Genomic DNA, 21573 nt, shown 5'->3' on the forward strand with positions numbered 1-21573 from the left:
AAGAAAAATATTTTAGCAGCCTGCAAATTCATTTCACTATGACTTTGTGAAAAGTGTATATTTTTGTGGGATTCCGTATTTTACAATTCAGACAGAAAGTGAGAGTCTACATATTTGACAATTTTATCAATTGTATACATTTTCATTTATAACTTCGAAGTGAACTTTTCCTTTTGGAAGTGTTCAACTACAGTAATTCCTAGAAAGAAATTATGAAAAAACATTATATTCAACTCTACCAATAAGTTTACATTTTCATATAATGTTTCTTTCTTTTTGTTTTTGTTTTGTTAATGTTTTTTTCTTTTTGATTTGCTGGAGCCCTTCTCCCCCACTACCTCAGTTTATTTCTGTTTTTTCTAAAGAGGCTTTAGCAGAAGAGAGGAAAGCAGTTTAGATCCAGTCTCTGTGAAAACGGTTTCATTCAGTAAGAAGTTATCTTCTTTTAGCTTGTATTTTTGTACTTATGCCAGGAAGGAAAAGGATGTGGTGTTACACTTTGAAGATTATTGCTTTCATTTTGCTTCATGCAATATTTTGTAGCTATCTTGAAAAATCATATACAAAATAAAATTGCTTTAGCACTTGTTCTGGGTGTTGGTTTTATATTTAAGAGTGTCTAGCAGACACTCTTTCAGTACCAATGGATTTTTTCACCAGTATTAAACTTTAGTGTTTCCAGAAGATGCTCTCTAGATAAGTCTTGAAGCCCTGCTTCTGCAATTAGATCCACTTGGGTGAAATCATGTGAAGGCTCATTCACTTCAAATAACTTGCAAGTGCCTAGTGTTTTCAGGTCAAAATTTAGACCTTCAAAGCCATTGCTCCACTGCTCTTTCTTGAGTCCAAGGTGCTGTATATGCTTGACATAGATTTCTGGATATCACAACCACAGTCCTCGTTGTGCCAAACAGGCTAATGGTTAAATACTTAAAGATTTCACAAATTCATCTTTTTGACTCTTACATCTGGTTGTGTAGCTATCCTCAAATCACACTTACTGTATAATTCCTTGCATGAAAGAGATCTACAAAGGGTTAATTTTTGCTTCCTGTTAATCTAGCCACCTCACCATGGGAAATGCTCTCCGAAGACCTGAGGGACTGAGTTGGTCAGAGGTGGGATTTGAGTGTGGGTCTCCTTCAGCCTCAGGTGAATGCTCCAAATGGATCTACTGGGTGTAATATCTACCCTCTCTTACTTATTACTCCTGGCTCTGTGCTGTGGTCACGGGGATTAACCTGTGTAAAGCGCCTGAAATCAGAAGAGAGTTCACACCTGAGAACCTCAGCAGGGGAGCCAGTCAGTGTCCAGCCAGGAGATGAAAGTCTCCCTGCCTGAGAGTGCTGATAGAGATCCTTATTTGCATTTCCTACTTTGAGTCATTTTCCTGCCTTAAGTGGATGTTATTCTCACAAGCCAATTTCTTCGGGAGCTTCAAGGCAGCAGGAGCCTATGTGCCTGTCGCAGGGTTACAGATGCCACCAAGCAACAGGGTAATTAGGTTCATTTCAACAGTTTACTTTGAAGTCCATTAGGTGGACATAGCCTTGTTAGTTTATCTCTGAAGACTGGAGAATGGAATACAGGAATAATTATCATGAGTGGTAGAAAAGACAGCCCCAACAAATAATGTCAGAAAAATTAGGAGGTCTCAAAATAGAAGAATTGACCTTGCAGTGTATAAATAATGACAAACAGTGGGACAAAGGTTGTGCTTTTATTTTGAGAAATGAGACAAAGGAGCTGACAATACTCACAGATAAATAGAAGCATAACATCCACAGCAACCCCAACTGTCAGAGGTCATTCTAGAGTCACATTTTACAAGTCACAGGCTTCAAGCCTTCTTTGGTAATATTTCAGCAAATAAAACAAAACTGAACTTCCAGGATTTCTCACTAACTGTCGCAGCTATTCATCATTCTAAATCTCTACCGGCATTTTCAGAGCTTTTCTGTCACAGCCACCGGAGTGGCAGGAAATTCCTGTATGGAGCTTGTCTTTTCACCCAGCAGTTCCAATTACTTCGGTACTTGACTGCCGCTTTGACAGCATCACTTCTGAGCCATCCAGCAGTGTGATAAAAATCAGAAAACAACAAAAACAACGCATGGCTTTTGAATAGGCCATTTCTTTAAAAGTGTTTGAGTATGTGTCAGTTAATTACCATGCTCTGTGGTCATAAACCAGAGCGTATTTCACCATTTGTATTTCTTTGATGTGTATTCAAGCATTTCTTCTCCGAGACCTGTCACAACAAGTGATACAGTTTCCCGGTGTCTTCATTGTGAGGCAGAGTTGGGTTTTTTAACTATTATTGGAATTATATTATATTTTATTATGAGTATTAATGGATGTTTTATAATAAACAAGTATGGCAAGAAATTCCTTGAGGTTTTCATAAAAAACACTCTTGCATTTTAAACATGAACAACTTAAGTCACATGTGAAGAAATATTTTCAATATATAAAAAATCTGAAGTACAAATAGTATAATTTTCATTAGAAAACACTGTTGTTGTTTCACACAAACTTGCCATTAATTAATAGTCTACGTTTTGAGTATAGTCACAACCTTGTTATTTGAAACAATTCATTGAGAATAGTTTTTACAATAACAAAATTTATTAACGTATCTGTGTCCACTGGGCTTGTAAAGACCAATTTCTAGGAGAGTTGGAATAAAAACATGACAGTCCTGCTGAATTCTGTGAAGCCTTAACACTGAGTTTCCCTTTGTTAAAAATCAAAATGTGTCAGAAATCTACTGACTCAGAATAAAATTGCAGGTTACAATTTCACCCTTGGGCTTAATCAAACATGTGGTGTAATATCAAATTTATTGTGTGTTTTTACTTTGAGCTTTGCTGACATTTCAATGCCATCAGCTGTAGAAATGTCGAAAAATGTGATTGTCTTTTCTGCATTTGGATATGGTGCCACAGTTCACCTTGGCTTTAACAAGTTTCATGGAATTGTCCATTTTTTAAGCTGATAGAGGCCATTTTAAAGATCATATTTGTGTATATAAAGAATCTCATACCACTAAGGTTATTATAAAGAAACACAACTGTACTACTTTTCACATGTTACTATATTGTTGATTTTAAAGTCCACATTTCTTGATTACCATATTTATGAATGCAAAGATTATGTGATGGAATATGATAAATATATTAATAATTTATTGGTTATTTTTCCTTTTAGATATTCCTAACTGTCTTATTTTAGATCCCAAAGCTTTTTATTTTTTTTTTTAATCTTAATCAAACAAAGAAATAAACCTGCAAGAAACGTGTGCATTCTATATCATATTGCAGATATTTTCTGTTTTTCAAGTAGATAAAAAGCTTTCAAGTAGCTAGGACACATACATTATGCCCATGCCTATGTATAATGTACATATATTTTTTTAGTGTATGTGCATATAAAAGGCATAAAATAGAGGTTTGAAATCTTGTTTGCTTTCTTTATTACTTATGCTTTGAAAAATACTGTTCATCTATACTTGGAATTAGTGTTGATTTTTCTGCTATTAATTTCTTATTTTATTCAGGGATCTCAATTTTGTGAAGAAATCTTAACAGTGCTTATAAAAATACAATATTTACTGCATTTGATACAGAAGTAAAAAAAGTAATTCTTACTCAAGAATGCCCTTACTTCAAGGATCTCAGAGTGGCTCAGATATGCTGGAAATGAGTATTTGCACAAATTGATGAAGTAGGTATTATTACTGTATTTAAAAAACACAACGAGGGAGACACGGGAGGACTATATGGTTAGATTCAGAGATCTAGATGTCTAACTGCATCTGTGTGTTGAGCATGGGAGCTGAGGCGAATTTTACATATGCAGGTTGTGGTAAGAGCAGCTCTCCTACATATGGCAAACCCTGCTTGTCCCAACTGCCACTGGAACAGGGGACATAGGGATGGCAACTCCTTACGTTGGTGGTGTCTCTTGAGACCCTTTGTCATGAAACCATTCCCTCAACTGCCATCTAATCAGGATGGTGCTTACACTCTTTTTCCACTGGCTAAGTTAACTAGGCACCTGTTTTAAAGTAGCCAGACACGCTTGTCTCAATACCACTGACCTAGTGGACACCCATGTGCTGCAATATCACAACTGAAAAGATGTGTTCAGGTATAACATTAATACAGAACTGATACAAAATTTGCTTAAGCTTGCACAGAATCTTGTGCCACAACTGAGAAAATGCTGCTTTCCTGAAAGCCAGTGCTGAAACTTTAAAGCTGTGTTTTCTTCATGTTTTGTTACTGATGCCCTTTAGGAAATAAAATTATTTATTTTCTTTCTGTAACTATGAAGTCCATATGAAATGCTACTTATTCAGTACTGTGTGAATGTCAGTGATTACCTTTTAACATAAGTGCAACTCAAAAGATTATTATGCTCTGATTAGTGCTTGTTATTATTGTTTGTTTCTTGGCTCCTGTTTTTCTGTAGACCCTCATCTGCTGCCTATGGAGAATGCTGGATAGCATATGAAACAGAAATGAGCTTTAAGTGACATTCATACCTCCTAATCTGTGCTATTTACAATTATTTTATAGTCTTACAAGAGAAGCACTAACAGCTGATTGAGACTACAAATGCTGCAGGTAGCAGCTCAAGAATAAGTCATGGAGAGGCTGCTCTTGCAGGTCTGGCTGGGCTCCTTCAAATTGTAAGCCAAATGTTAAACATGTTCCATGACTTACTAAATTCTGAAGTGCTCTTTGGCACTCCTCCCAAATGCAGAGTGACTTTGTAGTAATAACTATTGGAAGCTATCTCATTATCCAAACTTCTGTGTTCAAAATTTGTCTTATCTATTAGGTGAATAAAATTTACCACTCTGTCAGGTACTGACCATATTGTAGCATACTCTATTTTTCTTTGACTATTCTGTATAAAAATCTATTGCTACCTCTGTCCTATTCAGTGCCATTTTTGCCAGTGTTATCCCAATTTTCTCTTATTATTTAGTGTTGCCTGTCATACTTGGTTTAATATTTTGGGCTTTTCCACATAATCTAATCTGTGAAGGTCAGTCATAGTCCCATCTGTGGGTGTCAGAGGCCATTTACAGGCTGCTCTAGGTTGGAGGATAATCTTGACATTCAGACTGTAGGTTGGCTGCCACCAGGTGCTCACAGAAGGCCCAATACAATGGTTTCCTCCTTAACATGCTGCCCTTTATTTCTTTTTAATAATTCTCTTTCTGCACCATGGGTGACCCATCACCTCAGCAAGCAGCTGTATACTGGGGCTCTGCTGCTATAACCTGGCTGCCTGAGTATACTGTGGCAAGACAATACAAATCAGAGAAAGGTGTCAGAAAGAAGAAAAGCTCTGGGAAAGAGGTAAATGTGTTGTCATGTGAGGCAAGATCCCAGTGCTTGGTGTTGGAGCAATCATCAGTTCTGCCTTGGCCAGAGAACTGCAAACTGGTGCAGATGAAGATCCTTAGCTCAGCAGTACTCATGGGGTGCTGTCCAGCTGCCACTGGCCGGAGCTGATGTGAAGGTCAGTTACAATGGGTCGTGTCGGTATTTGGCTACTGACATTCTCTATCTTTGTTATGATCAAGAACAATTTTAATTTCCAGGACCCTATCCTAATAGCCTTGTATGACAATCTACTACCATTTCTTTACTATGAGCATGCCCTTTCCTAGGTACGTCAAGAGTTCATTTCATTTCCTCTACATTAAAATAAAAGGTATTAATGTAAATCTCACTGCAAGCAGACCTATAGCAGGTTTTAATTTCTTAATTTTAGAATAACAGAGTGGCCATAATACACTTAATTTCAATATTGTTGCCAGAAAAACCAAGCAAAAAATCCCATTAATTTTGAAAAAAAAAATAACTACATCAGAAGGAAGAACCTTCTTAAAGAAGAAACTGGAAAGGAGAGCTAAAAGGAAAAAAAATACGAAATCAAGGAAAAAACTTGCAAAAGATATACAATGACTTTTTTTTTTTTTTCAAACACGTGAAGAACAAGATGCCTACAAGAAGGAAACGAGTTTGTAAAGATGTTAGATAATCAAGATACGTAAAAAAGATTTAGGGAAAACAAAGCTGAAACTACAAGCATTTTTGCTGCATCTGTGTTAACAGGTGAGAAGCTTGTGTCCCATGTCAGAAGCCATTGAAAAGAGGTTCTGACATCAAAGCATCTGATTCAATGAAAGAATTAATCGAAAGAAGTTACAAAATTAAATGCTGTATAAAATTAAGACCTTTAGAGTAATAGTAGCAAACGAGGTGGCAAGGTGGGTAAAAGGTGAGATGATAAATTTTGTTGGTCTTACAATGTTATTCAGGACAAGGATGAGGACCAGCTGAGAAGAGTTGTAGAACATAATACTTGGTAATAAAACAGCAAGTAAAATGAAATGTAAATAAATGTTACCTGATGTCCATGGGGACAGCTTTAACTATGTATAAATCTACCTTAACATATACAACCTGTCACTCAGGAATGAGATCTTCAGCTTATAAATAGTGGATAACTGTAGAGAAACAGTTCTATGAAAATGTCAGCTCAAAACAGAAAATATCATTTCACCTCTCTGTAACTCCACCCCGTGCCCTCATCTCAAACACTTTATATACTTCTGGTTCACTCTTATTCCCTCACTCCCTAAGTCAGGAAGATACAGAGAAGTTAACAAGGATGATCGAAAGTATTATATGATGTCAACATGATTTTTAATTAAACATCTTAAGACTCTTCAGGCTAGAAAAAAAACTAGTGAAGAGGGAGGTAACAGCAGTTTATAAAATCATCAGGGTTACAGAGGAGTCAAAAAGGTAATGATTGTGCACTGTCTCTTCTAGAGAGAAAGTACGTAAAGAGATGAGTGGTCTATTATGTTCTCTACTTATTTTTTATATTTCACTAAACAAACACTCCTTTTCTTATGTATCACTTAACAGAACTAACAAGTGATAATTCTGCTTCATATTGTGTTTGGTACAGTTTTCTTTGTAGACTATTTAAGTTATCAAGATATGCAAATGTACCTCAATTTTCATGCTATGGATGGAGCAGAGGACATTGCAACTGTAGCCAGAAAAAAATAGTGACGTCTTAGGTTTGAGGTACGCATTGCAAAAATATTATGTATCTATTAATAATTACATTTTGTTGTACTAACTTCTTGCTTAAGACTGCTCATGTTTGAGGAGGCAGGGATTTCTAAGCCTTTCTTTGTTTTAGCGACTCCACTAGCCCCAGAAATTAGGATTCAATAATCAAGTGGAATATAATACATGGCTTACAGCTGATCACCCTTTGTTTTGCTTGTGGTCAAGTGTGTCTGATTATTGACTCTGCAGATATGTTAAGCTCCAACCTCAGCTACAAGCGCTTTTGGCAAAGAAACCCAAGCACCAATGAGAGAGAAGCCTATGTGAGTCTCAACACCTGATGTGCTGTAAGGCCATGGAAGCAGTCTGTACCAGCTTGGGCTGAGGGCCAGAGAGCATTTTCCACTGTGGACTGGAAAGAGGAGCCAGTTCATGAAATCCTTTCCTTCCTGCCCTGATGTGTTCTCTGAGGAGTGACAGAGCAAGGAGGTTAAAGTCAACAGGGCCAACCAGGCACCTTCTCCTGGACAGCCTGTCAGCAGCACCGTCACTGCCCTTTGCACTTCCACCACTTAGATCTATTTCACAGCACATTTCATATTTCACATGGCATGTAGATTAATTAATCTTCATAGCGTTCCTACGCAGTAGGTAAATGTTGCCCTTAAATAAAAAACCCCAAGTTGTCAGAAGACAGAAGCCAGGCAGTGACTCGAAGGCTTCTGAAACTACCCTGTGGCTGGGCTCAGAATTTAGGAACTCTTTTCAGTCTTGCTATTGTGTTGAGGTCATCTTGCTCTTTGATGTATCTAGAAAATTAAATGAGCTGTTAGAATCTGGATACATTTCCTCATTAAATCAGAAACATTTACCAGTCCCGCATTGCATCTAAAACTTAATTTTGATTTCACCATGAGAAATGCTATCTAGATTTTGTTTCTCATACATTTTGGACTGTGTGAACTGTGGTGTCTCTTTCTCTATTTGGCTTTTGGTTTACTTTGTTATATAATTGTTACATCTACTTAAAGGTCAGCCAAAGTAAAATTATATTTTGTTGGAGGTGAGATGCAGATAAATGTTTGATCTTGCCTTGCCATTTTTCTTAGGCCTTCTGCAGAGCTGGGTTACAATGTGCCTGTTTTTATAAAGGAGATTATATTTTAGAATCTGTCTTGTATTATCGATAAATATTTCAAGGTACCTGCAAACCTAGGTTAGGAGCTATCATGTCTCAGGAAGCTAAAAAGGCAGCTATTGTGCATTCATTTCATTTTGTACAATACAACCATGTTTGTGTATAACTGGACACTTACAAATATTTATTTACGATGCCCACTTTCATCACTGCTTCCACATGTTAGCTTGAAAGTAAATAACTAAGCTAAGCAAAAAAAAAAAAGCAAGGAATTCTTACAAACCTTGTTTTTCTCTATCTAAAATCTAAACCCCAAATATAAATTATTGAATACTTTGTTTTAAGAACCTAAGCATTTTCTCGCTGCATTTTTACTTTTAACAGATGCTGTAGATACAGATGTAGTCTTTTTGCATTTACATAGGGCTGGTGTTATTAAGAATATCCACATGAGAAAAGGTTACAAAGATGATCCCTATGAGGAGGTGAATCAGATAGCATATATTGTAATACAGAGTATTTTTAGCTGTAGCTGACTGACACGTTTAGAAAAGCCGATACTTTGATGAGAAGATCAACTGTGCAATATTCTCCCAACATCTCCTCCAGAGTCTCAATGCAAACTAACATAAGGATGCAATGTATGTGTCAAGAGAAATAAACATACATTAAACCAGACATTCATTTTCCTCAAACTAAGCTCTGAAAGCCTATGTAACAAAATACCAGGAAAAGGTAGAAATGCCAACTTTACAGCAACAGTCACATTTCAGATAAAGAAAAGCTTTTATATGAAGTTGTATCCACAGTCCCTAGCATAAAATATTAATATTTCCAGCGATACCACTTTATAACTGAGAAGGAAGTGTTCCTAGGAGAGAATAATTTTATAAAAAAAAATCCTGCTTTTCAACAAGTATACAGTATTTGTAATTAAAATGTTTATATGTTGGCTAATTATGTAAGAATACTGGTGACACGTTTGATAGTTTTATTCAGGTGTGTGATCAGAGTTTAACATAAAGCAGCCTCATGTAAAATTTCAAAGAACTACTCTTGAGCTCATAAACTGAGGCATTAAATTACCTTACTTTTAATAACTTGATTAACCTGAAATGATGTTCCTGTTTTTTGTGAGAGGAGAACTCTAGTTCAATATTGTATTAGTTCATCCTCTTTTCTTAAAATAGCCTGGGAGGAACTGAACAGCATTGTACTTCCCCTCTCTATATGCTGGAGGTCAGGGATTTTTGTTTCATACAAGGCACCTGTGCTTTACTCTGCCTCACCCTGCTACAATGTCCAGAAGAGGTGGCAAGCTGTTTTTGACATGAACCTTGCTATGTTCGATGTGAAAAGGGAGCTGGTTGTGGTCAGATGTGGGCAGCAAGTTGCCATTTAGAAAATAGTTCCCAACTAATGGATAAAGTATTTTTAAGCATGCTGGAATGGTTCCACAGCCAAGCTGTTACAAATGAATAGATCTTTTGTTGTAAGCCTTGATCTTTTCCCTCCTTCCTCCCTTTCTCCCTCCCCCCACTCTTTGTCAGGATGAGTCAATATCTTTCTAATTGGGTGTCCTTTCTGGACTTCTTTCCAGGTTTTAGGCATTAAGAAAGTTCAAATCCTTAAACACATAGCCCTGGTGCCCAGAAACCATTTTTTCTTTTAACAAGTTTATTGCTTCAAGAGACATTCATTTCAGAAGGCTCAACAGTATTGTATTGGGGTTTTTGCTGCACACAGAAAATGTAAAAGGAACTCAGTTGTACTTCAGTGAAATGGCATTATCATTCCAAGAATGAACAAACTGATTTGTTATGTCCTTAACAAGAAGCCAGTCAACTTCTAAATAGTGTTGTGGGATTGTTCTGAAACCATGGCCCAGAATGCTTTCAAAGATAACTACCCTGCTACCTCGGTGGAAGCTCTTATTTTGTCATAACATCCTTTCTGGCTGCCTGAGGAAAGCAAAAGTGGGTAAAGCCACTTCTGTCAGCAATACCACAGGTGAGACAGGCCAAACTTAATGCTGATATCTGGGCAAGACTGAAAGCCTGGTAATGATGCCTCCCAATGGAGCTTCCTGACATGGTCCTGTGCAAGAGGATTGACAGGTGTATTTGTTGATTTCCTAAATTCTTGTCTTGAGATTTTTAGCAAATAATTACTGCTCGGAATTCATCAGTACCTGCCATAGCAGGATCTGAGGTGAATATGACCTTCCTGGGAAGCAAATACTGCCATTCTTATTTCATAGATAATAAAAAGAAGGCATGCAAAGATTAAGTATTTTGCTTGTAGATGCTGTGAAAGTTTGTGGTAAATTTTAGAAGAGAGTTGAGGTTTCCTGCATTAAAAAAAAGCCAATGGTAGATGCAGAAGGAGCTGTGTGTTCTGTGTGTTTAAAGAAACATGGCTAGACTCAGAATTTTGATGTGCTGAGACTGTATTCAGTCTGAGGTTTGAGTGATTTTTAGAGAAAAAATGGAATCTTTCATCACATTAGAGTGAGATTCTATACATTTCCTCGTAAAGAACAAGATGTAATGATTGAAGAACATAAACCATTTATGTATAGAGACAGTCTCTTGTACGGACAAAGCCTGATGTCTGAGGTAAGGAAAAAGCATTTTTTTGCAAATTAGTATAAGATCTCATCACATGTAGATGATTCCCTACTTTTATTACTGACTTCTTTCACTTTTCCCTGAAATGCCTGATGTTGCCTGCTTTCTGAGACAGACCGCTCTGGGAGATTCTCCGGAGTGCCTCGACACAGCAGTTCCTTGGTTCTGCCCTCTCACCGCGTGAGGCCATCTGTGTAACGGGACTTACAGAGTATCTGTGAGCAAAGGGGAGTGAAAATCTGTGCTCCCCTGCAACGCTGCATTCCTCTGTCTTCCTACCTCTTTCGTTTCTCCCTTCTGAAATTACCTAGGGAAAAGAAACAGAACACTGAAATTAGACATCTAGCAACTGTAAATGAAATAATTCATATATTTTACTGTGCAGTAATAGTCCATCGCCAGTCCTTGCTTGGATGCTGTTAAAAAAGACTACCAGCTATGTTCAGACATTCAGCTTTCCTCCCTTTTATCTCTGAGTTATTCTTAGTGAATATGAAGTGCAAAAATCAGAAAACTGAAGACAGAACTATTGGGGAAAATGAGGCTGCCTTTTCTTTTTCTCCCTAACAATCAGTGAGAAGGACAAATGTATTTCTTTTCTGACTAACAGTTAAGGACATGCCTGCTTGTCACTGCAAGCAACGTTACCTGCTTTCTGTTTTCTGCTCAGACAGACTCTCCAAACCAGCGGGCCCAAAACTCCAGCATCGTCCTTCCACCTTCCTTCTTCACTTCCAGTAAATGAAAAGAGGGTTGAATTTTATACAGCTTTAAACTGATGCATATGAGTTCAAAGGAACAAGACAAAGGAGAATGATGATCAGATATGTAACCAGGCACGTGCAGCTTGGTTGCTCCCATTCTGGAAGTCACCAGGTTACAGCCTAATGTTCTTGCCGCAGAAGAAGCTACCTCATTTTTACATGAGTATCAGTGATGCCTTCTTTGTAAAAAAACAAACAAAAAATCCCAAACCAACAAAACAAAACCCAACCCAAAACCAAACCAAATCAAACCAAAATGAAAAAAAGAGCCCCAACCAAACATTGCTATTTTGTGTATAGCAGACTACTGATGGGATCTGTGAATGATTTGAGGCTCTTGGTATTCACTGTATAAATAACTATGGAGTAGTAGCCCTGCATTGGCCTTTTACTTGTGACTCACAATATTAACTAAAAACAAAAATAAAAAAAATCCCCTAAACCCTCAACTCCAACTTCCTCTCCAAGCTCTTATGAGGGTTTTCCACCAGAACCTCCCTTCTCCTAATTCCATAGCAGCCACTTCCTAAGATGTCATTCCTTACTTCTTTTATATTTGTGGAGTTAAAAATGAAATGGGCCTGTTCCCATGAGACAGAAGAACTGCAGCCACTTTGGGCATGTTTCCAACATGTGCTAACAGGCCAGTTTGGCAGATGCTAATTGTTACTCATTTACAGTAGCAATATGAAAATGAGTCATAAATCCTTTTTCAAAGCATGTATGTTTACATTTCATTCTCAGCCCTCAGTTTCTGCACAGGTAACTTCCTCACACAATTATTTGTCCTTAGTCCTGCTCTTAGGGAGAGAAACATATTCCTTCTGAATTCTATGTACACTTTGCCTGTACTTACCCTTCTTGGGACATGAGTGGGGGTTCTAAACTGTAGTTACATCATAAAATTTCAAACCTTCATTTACCTAGAAAAATACATCTTCTTAATATTGTTTGTTAAATGTGCTTTTCTCACCAACTGATGGGAAACACAGTCATGTGGCTGGAATATTCCAGCAATAAATAGTTCTTGTGATTATCAAATGCCTTGGCTCCACTTCAGCATTTAATCACCCTCAAAAGCCGTAAATTGCCTCATATGCGCCTCCACTATGAACATTGTCTCTTAATCAAATTGGATTAATAAATTTAAGAGGCATTACCCATTTATACGTGAATTTTGGTAAGTCACAAGAATAATGAGCCAGATGTAGTGGAGATGTAAAGAGCAATGTAAGTTGCAAGTCCACAACTTAAAGATTATACAACACGCAGAGAACAGAAATACGTAGCATTAGCAGAGAAAGCTACCAACAGGTTCATAATCATTTACACCTGATATATTTATTAACATTCAACATGAAAATGTTTACATTAACTGTTGTCCTTAATGGGGCCAGAAACATGCTTAGACCTGTTGGCAGGGATAGTTTTCAGTTCTGTCTGATACTTGGTACTGCCTGTATTTTGACTTGGAAAGGGTTTTGTATTCTGAAAGTTTTGTATCTCAAAAGCTCAAGGTTTGCTCCAGAAACCCTTTACATATTGATTTTATAGTACTGTGAAGGTGATTGTTTAAATGGTTTCATTATTGCCATGTTTGAAGTTTAAATTTACATATCAATTACTGTATATGTGTTATTTAACCACACTTAAAGTAAATAGCTCAAGTATGTTGTTATTCTAGGTGCTGTCAGCATTCTTACTGATAGCTGCCCTTAAACATCTACTGTACACACATTTTACCACTGCTCATTAACTGTATTAGAAAATAAAAATGTTAACTTCTTGCTTATCCCAAAGTACTAAAAGTCAATTATGTGAGCTATCACAAAGTACAACATAAACAAACCCCATCTGTGCATGGCAGCAAGGAGTGTGTGTTTGTGTTTTGAATCATAAAGTTGTAATGAAAATATTTTATGGTGGGATCCTCTCAGTCCCAGTAAAAGAGCTTCAGATCCGTGACACTGTGATACAGGCTGTGCTAATCTAAATATAACGCTGACTTGGTGCAGTAGTTTGTGTGTTCATCACTGGAAATAAAAATGCTAGGTTTTGCTAGAAGTTTGCAGTTGTAGCCTGTGATTTGGAAACATAAGTGAGTTATCATGAACTGAATAAATTTAAATCTTTTGTTTTTACATAGAGCATGGCAGAGGTGACAATACTACAACTTTTCCAGTCTTAATAGAGCCCTTTAATTGATTTAGTTATATTATCAGTCTCCCAAATTGCATATGGCATGCGAAAAACTGATTCTTTTCCAACAGTGATATGTTATGAGATTGCCTGTGGATTTATAAATAGCCGGAATGTTTTAAAATGAAACCAAAATCCAAAGACTGAAAGACTTAAGTAGAAAGAACCTAGTCATAAATTAATGAAATGAAACATTCTTCATACATTAAAAAATAAATTGTAGTATTGATTAATGCAGTGAACAGCACAATTCCATCCCATTGCTACAATATTATTGTCACTTCAACCTGAACTTGCAATTTTCACAAGTTTCAGCATTTATCTTTGGAACTGTCACCTGTCATGCTTAATGAAACTAAGTGACAATTGTATTTCTTTTAGTACATTAATATAATTAGGGTCTTTTAAAAAGCCACTTCAGGGTTAAAATAAATTATAGAACTTCATTAACTACTGCAAGAAATCCAGCTTGCAGCTTTTTTTTTTTTTCTTAAGTATTGTGGATTTGCCTTACTGTTACTTTGTCTCCTTGAATAAATATTGATTAGGATTAAATACTTTATAATATATCTTTTTCCATTCATGAGTTCTAACCATCCACCTTCACAAATGAGGATAAATGTATAATCTCATGGTCTACTGTAGCATATCCTTTACACATGCACATTGTGAGTGTAGTTAACTATGAGTGTCTAGACAGATACTTAGACAAACATTAATGTATATATACAAAACCAGTTGTGTGTTTCTAAACCCTTCACTTTATTTTGCCAAAATCTCAAATTGTGTATTTCCCTGCAAACTGCGGAGCAAATTAATGCAATATTTTACAGACAGCTGCATCCATGTGTCAAAATTCTGATTTTGTTTGCATCAATGCGAGGCAAAATCACCCCATTCTTCCCCAGTTCACTCATTTACATTGAGAAAATGAGATCAGATATCTTCTGCTTTATTTTAAAAAGTATTATACTGTCTTCTTTGTCATGGGAGCTTGTTGATACTTTTCACCACTTCTCATTCCACAACAAATCTCATGAAGGAGGAGAATTTAAAGTGTGACAAGGTATTAGAAGCTGTGGACATCAGAAGAGAAATTTCTTTTTTGGTACTATAAAGGAAAAAATAGCATACCTTTGTATTTCTGCTCACCCTCATATTTTGCCTTTTCCAGTTAGAGTTTTATAAAAATCAAATTCAATGCCTGATAACCTAGATGTTTCTGAAGATTTAGGTTTTTAGTACTAATTCTTCATATAGAACACCAAACTTTCATAGCACGTCTTGCATAATTTTCATATTCTCACAAATGATTTGTGGGCTTTTTTTGTTTGTTTTTCTTTGATTTTTTTTTTTTTTTTTAATTATTGGCAAATTTGATCCCATTACAATGGCAGGTAGAAGTGGATACTTATTGAATATAGGCCTTGAGTGCTCCTTCACATACATTTCCAGATGTACATTGCATTTCTTTCCTCAAGAAAATAAGAGCTTGGTGATGTTATAGTGTTTTGAGAGAACACTTCAATAACCCTTTTCTAAATTGTGTATGATTCTCTTTTCAGAATTACCTACAAATGGTAATATGAAAAGGCAAGACGAATTTTGGTAAGAAATATTTACTGTTTTGGGCTGAGCGCATGGGGTGACCATACAAGGAGCACTCCCATTCCCAGCCTCAGAACAGACTGATGGGGAGGTGGGGAAAAATGAAGCAGGCTGGAACGTCGCTATCTCGTGACTTAATCATTGATTATATTAATGGTGTAAACTAATTAAAAGAATACCTTTTACTCTAAAAAATGGGTGTCAAATCCTCTTCAAGTCCGCATTAAGAAATCTGGCTTAAAAAAAAACAAACCAAAAATGGGGCAAAAATCAGTGATCTGATGAGAGATCCAGGACTGGAACACCAGAGATTCTACAGTGAAAGCTTCCGTGCTACAGTTGCTTACATTTGACTCAGCTGTAGATCCTGGTTATCAGAACTATACTTTTTATAGTAAATTGTATTAATTTGAAAGTCAAACCTATTGAGAAGGTGTGAAGCTCACTTTGGAAAACAACAGAAAGGTATTTCACTTGTTCTTGATCTTTAATGATCAAGGTAATTTACAGCTTGTTGGCATTTACTTCTTGGAACAACCTCTGAGAAAGAGCAGCTAGTATGTTAGAATTCTAAAATAATTGAGTACAAACTACCTTACTTTTATTTACAATCATAGAAGAAAAAAATAGCTCAGACCCCAAAATAACTGCTTGTATAAGTTTACAGGAGCCTGTTTATAGTTCTTATAATGTAAAACAATGTTAAATAAAATTATACTCTAATATTATGGCTTTTACAGCAGTTTCATTAATACTTTAAAATGTTTGAAATAAAACACAGAAAAAGGGAAAGAGAAATGAAGGAATTTGTACAGTGTAATAAGTTTCCTCACTAAACTGAAATGTAACAATTTCTTCTAAAAAGAAAACACTAAAATTCCAGTGATTTTATGTCCACATACACGCACACTCTCTCCCTCTGGTATGTGGCAGATATTACACTTATTAATGGAGAATATAATTGTGTCTATCATTCAGTGGGCAGGACTGCATCCCTGCATATGTGGCTCAAAAGTACCAGCTAGGAGGAGGACTTTTTAAATCTAATTTGTATTTTCTGATTTTATTAATATTTTAGCTGAAGCATTATTATTATAGTCACGCATAAACATGTGGCTCTTGTATGTCTGGTAGTTTATACTTGCTATTAATTGCCAGAATGCTTATCTGAATACTTTTTGGAGTTAATGTATCTGTGGTGATATCAGAACTATAAAATACATTTCAGTAGTGCTTAGTAAATAATACAACTGAAAGTACTTCAAAACTAATAGCGAGTATGATCACTACGTAGTCCTTCAAATGCTATAGAGAATTTCCTCTTGTGTTTTTTTTCTAGCTATTCCAGCAAGTCTAAAGAATGAGGAAGGGAAGTGGGCAACAGCTAAGTTGCCCTTAGCTTTTCTTTTGCTTCCTTGGGAAAACCCCCATTCTGTGAACACAGACACAGAATCATATCAGGCCTGGATCCAAGATTTGCATTTTTTTCATTTAGCTAAGCAAGAAACAGAGACCATAGATTCTTTTTCTTTAACTCCCTGTTTTAGACAAGTAAGGGTGCCTTTTTGCACCTTTACTTGCACGGGTTGCCAGGATGCTTATCTGTCAATATAGAACAACAGTAACATTTGATTCAAATGAAGTTTTGTAATCATGTTATTTTGTCATTTTGTTTTGTAATTCTAGTTCTGTTCAGTCTAGAGAATTGTATGCTCCTGGCTGGCAAAAAATCCCTGTTATTTTAGGCAAATATGCAAACAAACAGAATCATGACAGTCAAAAATACTAGTAGAACTGACAGGTTTATGTTTTTCTTCCTATGACCTGTAATTTACATGTAATATCCAAATGAGCATTTGAGGCTAAGGCCTCAGTCCAGTCATTTATATGGAAGCCAAAATGAAAAATCAGGAGAATATATTCAGGCAGTTCAAGAAAATATTGATTATAATTATCAGATAGAACAAAGAGAGGAAAAAAAAAGGAGTCCCCATGAAATATTTTACTTCAAGAAAACTAGAATTCATAGAATTGTTGCAGTTCTGGGGCTTTTTTTCTTTGTGAGTTGTAAAGATATGGGTGAGAGATGACTGTGCAAGATAGCATAGTTGCGAGAAGCATGAGAAAATAACTTGTGCTTGTATATATAGCAATGAGTTTTTATCAAAGATTTGATTGTGCATTCAGTATTATGGACTCATAACATGCAAATGTATTCTGCTGTTAATACACATTCACAGCATACATGTTAGTGGTTCTAAAGAAGCTGTTACAATATATGCTCTGAATATGTATTAGGAATAATACACAAAATGTAAATAAGAACATCCTATATTATGAAAATATAACATAAAATGCATAATATTTTTAATACTCATTCATAGTGTACTCTCTGGCAGCTCAAAAGGAGGAACTGTACTATGTATTATGAACTGCTATTGAAGATGCACAAAATTAACTACATTTTTATAGATCTCTGGATAGGATACCGTGATCTCACACAGCAATATAACATACAGTCTTCTGTTCCACTGCATTATTTATTCTATTTGTAAAATATGCTTGGTGTAGAATTTTTCATTTTAATATTTTTTTGGAAGGATTGACTAGGTATTCTTTTCATATGGAAATATTTTTATTTTTTTGGAATTCTAAATATGGTATTTTTACAAACGTCATTTCATATTGGCAATTAGTTTGATACTATTGAGAAAAGGTAATGTAAATTTCATGAATACTCACAGTTGTAAGGAATGTGAATAAAATACTAATGTAGGGTAATTCCAGATCCAGATACTGCTCAAGCTGCAGAAGCAAATGGAGCTTTGTTAACCTGAAAAGCAATAGAAATATTTGGCTTAGGTTTTGTTTGTTTGTTTGTTTTTGTTTTTCTTACTAAATACAGTTTCTAGGGCTATTACAACTACATAGGTCAGGTAAATTAATTTAGTTATTCTAAATCTACCAAGTCTCTGTATATTTTACATCACTCTGTGTTCAGTAGCCACACTTTTAAATCAATATTTCCTTAAACTTCCTGTCCCATTACCTCAAATGATGCTGTTGTCCGTCATTTATCTTTACTGAGATGATCTTTAATGTCAATACAAATTCCAAATAATTTGGATGCATTAAAAAATCAGTACAGAGTTTGAAACATCCACTTTTGCTGAATTTCAAGCTTCTTCTGAAGTCCTAAAAAAGTTTTTTTTTTAATTTTTAATTTTTTTTTTTATTATTAAGGTGCAATATTAACTGCAAAGTGAAAAGCTGAAAAACTGAAGGGAATATAAGCAAATGAATTAACTGTTGCAACCCAGCACACAGCTGTAATTGAATACTGAATATTTCTTCTTGACTTATTTGTAGGAATGTAATGAATTACTAGTTGACATTTTGTTGTGATGAAACGTCATTTTGCATGCCTCAATATATGATCTGTTACTTTTTCATGTGAGATCTATTACCTGCTTGAGTGAGCTACTTGCTTGAGCTTGCTAAGGAATAGCTGAAACTACCATAAACCATGCCATCTGATGTGTTTCGCTCTGAGCAGCATAAAGCTTGTTGAGCTGAATTCATCTTCATGCAACTCCTTGGACTTCATTGGAGTCACATCAGAAATAATTCAGAAAATTTTATTTTGTCTTACCTCATAATTTGTCAATTTTAATACAATCTTTGCCATCTGTGTTAGAAAATATTTTACAGAAACAAAATATTTCTTGTACTACTATATTACTTACTATAAACAGAAAAATAAAATGGAGAAGAATACCTTTTCATATTTTAAATTCATGTTTACACTCAGTTTAATTCTCAATTGCCAGCTTGAGACAGCACAAAGCAGACATTAAGCCCCATATTTCCTTTCTCTCCACTGTGAAGTCCATCCTGTGGCAGAAAAACATCAAACCCAGACAAGAAACATTTACAGTAGAAAGACAATTTCTTGCTCCCATGGTAATGTACAGCATTACTGGAACCAACTGCATTTTTTTTTCTGTTTCTGGTTATGGAGGGAGTTAAATCTGCATGTTTCTAATTTCACTTTAGGCATCCAACTGTCTACTTGTTTCTATATTTGTGCTCTGTGGAGGTGGATTTCCTCAGACTAGAAGGGGTTGGTTGCCCTGTTAGGACCAGCTGGTATCTAAGGCATCATCAATCCCACAACACTTCAGTGGTTGTATTTTATAGAGCGCAAGCCTTCATCTACAACACAGCTGCACCCTGCTCTGTTCTGGCACCTTCACAATTTACCTGGCTTTAAACAGGATGTTTTGGAGAAGGGTAATATAAAAACTAGGCCATGAACACCAAAACGAACTCCAACCCAGCCATGGGAGTGACCTTCAGATTCCCTTTTACTGCACTTTCATGCATATACCACATGTATTTCTGCTTTTGATCTAAACTAAAAAAAACCCAAACCAAAACAAAAAACAAAACAAAACAACAAACCCCAACAAACTCTAATCTGTAGGCTTAACTTGTAATAGTTATTTTATAATATAATTTGGTTTTAACTCCAAGTCTTAAGCCCTTTTAATTATAACAGCCTTCCCATTTCAGTGTTGCCACACTATAAAATAACTAGGATAGAGATCCTGCCATGATCCTAATACTGAAAAGAGCTACGAAGGTTAGAGTAATACACATAGGTTAAAAGTGCATATTACAAAATTGAAAAACATGTTCCTAGACATAGCAGAAGGAAAATTTGAACTTACAGGTATCAATGTACATGCAATCAATCACAAAATGATTTACTAAATATTATTGTTCGCCTTTCAGAAACATAAAAGTGATCCAGGGTGTTAAGAAGGATGTAAAAGGTTTCCAGTTTCTTCTGTTCCTGCTGATGGAAGGAATTCAGGATCTATTAAAGAGCCACCTTGAGGAGGGAAAGGTAAGTGTCAGAATGGTGGGAAAATTTGGGTACCTATACCTGCATTGATCCATAAGTTACAGTTATTGATTGCTTCTCCTCACAGTGTAAGCAGTAATATTTTATTTGAAGAGTTATGCACAAATTTTCTACAGCATTGTTGAAATGAGCAACTCTGCTATCCAAAACTTCTTCCACAGGAAACTATCTGATATAAAAAAAAACCCTCAAAGACTAAAAGTTACCCTTGGAAAATTCAACCTCAAAATATAGGTTGAGTTTTTAATAATGTAAGTAAATAACCTTTGCAGCAGTCAGTTTTGGGATATTTTGGGTTTACTTTAAATAAGCAACTTGTTTCTTTCTAAAACACTTTATTTTCTCCAGTGACAAGTCTATTCTGGCTGGAGGTAATATCTATCATATGGCTCATGTAGGAGCTCAGAGTAGAAAATGGTGATGAACAATTTTGTCCTGAAGACATATGTTTATATTCTGCATTTTGTGCACTTTTAACAGGAATCTCTTTAACAGAAAATTTTTAATAGGGAAAAAAACTTAGATATTTTTTTCTTTCAGAAAATTGTTATTTGCCTACAAACTACAACTATTGTCTATGTGCAAGTGTTTTGAGCTTCTCTTCACATTCATTCCAAAATCTGCCACTAATGGTCTAGAAGACCATACCTGAATTTTATGATCTAGCAATGGAATAGTATATTGGAATACATATGTGCAACAGCTTGTAACTCAGTTGCTTTTGTAAGATACTTGAAAGGCTGTTGATGTTAGTATCTGAACTACCCACTTCTTGAGAATTTTCATTAATATTTTAGAATTAAATATATTTTAAGGAAAAGCAATTCAACAATTATTTTAGGTTACTTGTGTATTTGTTAGAACTAAGTACTGTCAGAAAGTGCTGTTATGGTTTGCTTATGCCAATGAACTTTGCCTGTCTGTGGTATCTCATTAACAGTAACCACATCTGGACCCATCTTTTTACAGTCATCACAGTCTTTGGTATGTAATGTGTTATGCATTGCACAGTATTTTTAATGCACTATTTCAGTGATTCGTGCTTTTTGTAAACTGAATTCTCTTACCATTTTTTAATCTGATTTTGCTTAGGGGTGTCTCCCACTGCATCAGTTGCAATATGGCAATACTCTTCCATTCACTTAGTTGCTTTAAACTCTATGTAGTCTGCTACACAGTTGGACCTTGGTGG

At 35.7% G+C, this 21573-nt stretch overlaps 1 long non-coding RNA gene across 1 annotated transcript; it reads right to left on the reverse strand.

Moving 5' to 3' along the window:
* Positions 1–8618: 8618 nt before the first annotated feature.
* LOC135578214 (uncharacterized) lies at positions 8619–20535 on the reverse strand. Its single transcript, XR_010469562.1, has 3 exons — positions 19230–20535; positions 18194–18284; positions 8619–11187 (listed from the first exon to the last, which is right to left on the reverse strand). It is a non-coding gene; the product is annotated as an uncharacterized LOC135578214 (long non-coding RNA).
* Positions 20536–21573: the final 1038 nt, after the last annotated feature.

Source organism: Columba livia, chromosome 1, assembly GCF_036013475.1.
Source record: "Columba livia isolate bColLiv1 breed racing homer chromosome 1, bColLiv1.pat.W.v2, whole genome shotgun sequence".
Taxonomy (NCBI): domain Eukaryota; kingdom Metazoa; phylum Chordata; class Aves; order Columbiformes; family Columbidae; genus Columba; species Columba livia.